Source organism: Mastomys coucha, unplaced genomic scaffold (genome assembly GCF_008632895.1).
Source record: "Mastomys coucha isolate ucsf_1 unplaced genomic scaffold, UCSF_Mcou_1 pScaffold15, whole genome shotgun sequence".
In the NCBI taxonomy this organism is placed as follows: domain Eukaryota; kingdom Metazoa; phylum Chordata; class Mammalia; order Rodentia; family Muridae; genus Mastomys; species Mastomys coucha.
This window is the reverse complement of record NW_022196897.1, coordinates 8595986-8601510: the sequence shown is the minus strand read 5'-3', so window position 1 is coordinate 8601510 and position 5525 is coordinate 8595986.

Below are 5525 nucleotides of genomic sequence, written 5' to 3'. Positions count from 1 at the left end.
ACTGTTCCTCATGTTGTCGTGACCCCCAACCATAACATTATATTCGCTGCTACTTCATAACTGTAATTTTGTTACTATTATGAATTGTAATGTAAATACCTGATACACAGGAAATCTGATATGAGACCCCTATGAAAGGGTTGTCCCCCCCCGAAAAAAGGCATTGTGGTCCACAGGTTGAGAATCTCTGTTTTAAACAGTGGTCCACCCTTTGCAAAAAGTCCCGACACATGACATTCACAATCTTTGAGTCTGAGCCCTGGTCTGAATTTGTGACTGAGTTTTGCTGATAATGCATGCCTGTGACAGACATTATGGCCCAGAATTATATTTCACTGGTGAATGGGTAGACACACCCATAAGGATTTCACCTCATACAAGACACTATTTAAAAAAGGGAATTTAAGATGCAACAGAGCTGGGCAGTGGTGGCTCACGCCTTTAATCCCAGCACTTGGGAGGCAGAGGCAGGCGGATTTCTGAGTTCGAGGCCAGACTGGTCTACAGAGTGAGTTCCAGGACAGCCAGGGCTACACAGAGAAACCCTGTCTCGAAAAAAAAAAAAAAAAAAAAGATGCAACAGAATTAAGATTCCTTCTCTCATTTGAAAAACTCTCTCTGGGGCGGGGGCTATAGTGCCCCTTTCCAAATTTTTAGCCAAGATCACAGAATATCTTCTAGGAGGCCCTTACCAACAGCATCTTGAACATTCTTCAACACCAGTTGAACAATGTTAACAGCCAGAGGATTCCTATGTTGGATATAGCAAGGCAGGACCAGCTCTGGCAAGAGGTCGCTGCCCAGCATTTTGGAGTTTTAGATGACAGTATTGGGCTCTGAGGAGAGGAGCTGTGATATGAGATGAGGTTGGTGCCCAATTGCATTTCCATCTTAACAATCTGTGGCTGATGACAATGCCAGCCTGGTGAGCAGAGTCTTGTCACCTCCCTTTTGCTGAATGGGAAGGTGCCAGAGTTTGAAACCTAATAACCCCACTAGTGGCTGCTTTTTCTGCAGTGTGCTTGTTTGTTTGAGCTAACGATGGGAAACACCTGTCAACAACATTGCCTTCCAAAGAGCCCCCATGAGCAGTTCCACTCCATGCAAGATGCCCAAGCTCTTCTTGATACAGCCCAAACCTTACCAGCCTGGACCGGGATGCAGTGAGACCATGAGGGAGGGCAATGGGCAGGCTCCTTGGGTGAGAATGGGAAGACAGAGGATCTAAGCCTCTGTAACATCGTGCCTGGCTCTTACAGGTGACAGTTGGACATTACTGCTGCTGTGTTCAGGGAAATCTCAGGCAATTAAAAATTAAACGTTTTGTGTGAATTTAAGGTATGTGGTGTAGTGTCTCTACTTTTTGGGGGCAGAATGTGTAGAGCACAGTTTAACTGCCCTGACTTTGGGTTGTTGGGTGAGCTGCTAAGCTGGGCAGCATGAAGTAGAGTTGGGGCAGGACCCTACAGTGTGGTCCAATGCAAAACTGTAAACTTACTTAAAACAAGTTTTAAGTTCTATTTAGTCTGTGCATGGCAATGTCACCCTGCAAAGTCACTAGGTTGGACTCATCTTGTCTTCGACTATGCAAAGCACAGATCAAGGGCTGAATGGTGGGCCTTGTTAGCGGTCATTTCCTGGCTGGTGTTATTGTCTCTTGTACAGAAACTAGCTTCTATGCTATTGGATGGTAGAGTATCTCTGACTTTGAGATCACTGGGAGGATTTGTATCCTCCCAACGGCTGCTGGGTTGCTCCAGTGAATTAGTACTTACAGAGCACTGAGGGAGCGGGTTAGCATTGCAGGGACACCCAGGGAGATGACCGTTTACAAACCTGCTTGAAAGGAGGATGCAACCTCCTCCAATGACCAGTGGCTGGGTCCCCCTCCCCTAGGGTCCTGCCTCTGGTACTCCTCCCAGAGATGGGCAGCACTTTGGAAGCAGAGCAGACTGAATTGGGAACTCACACCCTGCCCAAGAACGTAACTTTGTAGAACTACAGTCTTGCAGCCTTGAGTCCTATTTGCACTTCTCCATGTCTGTGTGAGGATTCTAGTCACAGCAATTGTACCAGCCAAGCAGATCCTTTAATGCCCAGACAGTGTGTTAGTTCTGTATTGTCCCCAGGAAGGTCAAATGGCACCATCTTCCTGAAGTGACAGAGACCTATGCAGTATCTCTTAGAGCTCTGAGTCCCCCTGCTTGCCCCATCAGTGGCTTGTCCATCCTGGGATTCACCCTCAACCCTGCTGCCAGAAACTTTATAGGGGCCAAATAGTACCATGGTTCTTAATCATCTTTTCTGATTGCCCAGTGTTAGGCTCTGACTTAATTTTTGTATGGATTGTATTTAATCCTACAGTCCTAAAAGTTAAATCCCAGCACTGTATTATATTAACAAATGCGAAGTCCGAACTGTGCTTGGATTTGTACAACTAGGAAACAACATCTAGGAAAGAATCCCAGTGGCACCACCGCTTAGCCCTCCACCCTGAGCCAATCCCAGCAGCACCACCGCTTAGCCCTCCACCCTGAGCCAGAGACTGGATCAGTGGTGCAGTGAAGTGGTGTACGTGAAAAGGCCATGTAGCCCATGGTCGAGATCAGTTTACCCTTCCCACCTTTATCTATGTACTAGATAATGAACTCAGAGCATCAGGTTTGAACGGTGACTTTACCAGATGAACCCTCTCGCCGGTTCCAGGAAGCGTAGTTCTTTTCTTTCTTTTTTTTTTTTTTTAAGATTTATTTTATTTATTTTATGTGTATGAGTACACTGTAGCTGTACAGATGGCCGTAAGCCATCATGTGGCTGTTGGGAATTGAACTCAGGACCTCTCCTTGCTCTGGTTCCGTTCGCTCTGGACCTGCTCACTCCGGCCTCACTCAGGCCAGCTGGCATAATACACTGTAGCTGTCTTCAGTGGCACCAGAAGAGGGCGTCAGATCTCATTACTGATTGCTCTTCCAAAGGTCCTGAGTTCGGATGAAGCGTATTTCTAAGAGGTTTATTAGATTGGTGACTACCATAAAGGATCCTTTTCTTTTAAAGATTTATTTCCTTATTATGTTTACAGTGCTCTGCCTGCATATATGCCTATAGGTCAGAAGAGGGCATCAGACCTCATTCCAGACGGTTGTGAGACACCATATGATTGCTGGAAACTGAACTCAGGACCTCTGGAAGAGCAGTCATCTCTCCAGTTCCACCATAGTAAGCAAATACGTATTTATAATTTAACAAAACCTGGGAAACCAGCTGTTCTTGGCACCACCACCCACTTTAGATGTTAAAGTGACCAAGGTGTGGTCATGATCTGCACTGTATGGATGTTGTGGGGAATATTAAAAATGAATTCACCCCACAAACTCTCTTTCCTGTCTGGACCACGTTCTAGTGCCAGTACTGTCCAGCCACAACACTATGCCCCTGCAGGCTCTTGGTAGCAACATCTCGCTCACATGTAATGCTTTACATCCCCTCACCCCCGAAATCATTCATCTAGCACCCAGTAAAGCCTGACTCTTAAGGCTTAATTATCTAATTATCAGGCTTATATAATAATAAGATCACAATTACACGATGCCAATACAATAATTTCAATGCCAAATGATAAAGACAATGTTTTGACCCAATTAATCTAACCTTGTAAAAACCTTAGCTTGGTTGTTATAACCACTCTGAATCATCTTCCTCTGCCTCCATGATGAACCTCTGCCCCTTCCTCTCTCTGCCCTTTTCCCTCCTCCACTTCTAGCTCCACCTCTCTATTCTTGTCAAATCACAGGCCTGTCATTGCCCTAATGTGATTGGACAGAGAAAATGCTACAACATATGGGTTCTAATTTGACCTGGAGATATTTGTACAGGAATGTCCTTAAACCAAACAGCTGCTATCTAGGATGCCCTGTTAGGTTTCACTATATAGCTCTGAGCACTGAGATAAGAACTCAAACATAAAATACAGGGAAGAGAAGCCATTTATTACTTAAGGATCTTTGAGTGCTGATGGGGGTGGGGCAGGGTGATAGTGTGTGGACACAGAACAAGGCTCAGCCAGGAGGTCAAGAGCAAGCAGAAGAGGACCTGGGGGCCATCCATGCCTTTATTAAGGTCCCATGCATACTCCTGGGCCTTCAGCTGGACTGAAGAAAAAACCGTTTACCGGTTGTGGGTGATAACCATTAGGCTTGATTATGGTTAGCAGCTGAAGGGTATGTTGGCTTTGCTGTCAGAAAGGTGAGGAACCAACCAAAAGAGGAGGAAGATCTTAACTGGCTAAAGGCAATGGAGGATCAAGCTAACAATGCCAGACTTAGAAATAGGTGCTGAGCCGATACTTTTCTGCCTGCTGCCTTCCTGCTGAGCATGATTACAGAGCAGCCTGGGCTCTGTTTCTCACAGGAAGAGGAACCTTCCCTCTGATGGCCTGGAGAGGCAGGCAGCAAGCTGCTAGGTTTGGGGCAGCCTTGAGAGGTCTCAGGCCCAGAAATCTGCTCCTGTCTGCCTTACCTGGCTCAAATGGACCATGAGCTTCAGGACTGTGCCAGAACTCTGGGAAGTCTGATATCAAACTCAAACCCCATGGCCATCCTCAGCCCCAGCCTGCTGGCTAGGTGCTTAAGCAAAAAACTTCCAGTGTGGCTATAAATAGGAACAAGTAGACCAGCATGAATTAGCTAGCCGTTTGTCGAATTTGCCAATTACAATTCTAGTAGCTGAAATTGTCTATGAAATTGTGCAGCTGGCATTCTGGGACCTGCTGGGGAAGCTGGAATCCTGTGCACTGAAATAACTTCCTAAGTGCTACTGAACTTGTGGCTGGCATGACTATCGTGAGCAGGGGTCTCAGAAAGGACTTCTGATGAAGGCATGGTGTTCAGGAAGCCTGAAAGCTGATGACACACATTGGGTGTTGTAAAGTTGTAAAGGTACTATTTGAATTTTACATCTGACCACCAAGTTCAATATTTTTGGATGTGAAAAAAATAAAATGAAGAGCAGGTTCCAGGTTCCTCAGGCTATTTGTGGAATCTGGGAACTTTTATTATTAATAACTCTGCCAGTGTGTGTGTGTGTGTGTGTGTGTGTGTGTGTGTGTGTGTGTGTACCCATACATGCAAACTTGAATGCTGGTCCTCAGGGTATGTTGCCGGCCTGGACCTCACTGGCTAGGCTCTAAGGATCTGTCTGTCTCAGTCCCGTGGTTGGAACATAAGGGTGGAGCACTATGCTCAGCTATTTTTGTGGATTCTGGGGATCAAGCTCAGGTCCCCAGGCTTGCGGGGCAAGCACTTTCCTGACTGAGCCCTCTCCTCAGTCTTCTTCCTCCTTTTGTAAATGAAAACATATGCTGTGTTGCATGTATATTCCCTATAGACCAACAAGATATATTAATATATAGATATCTTAATATATATTTATTGTGTTATTAAATATATAATATATGCTATATAATACACACATTATATATACATTATATATACATATATACATATATACATATATATATATATATATAT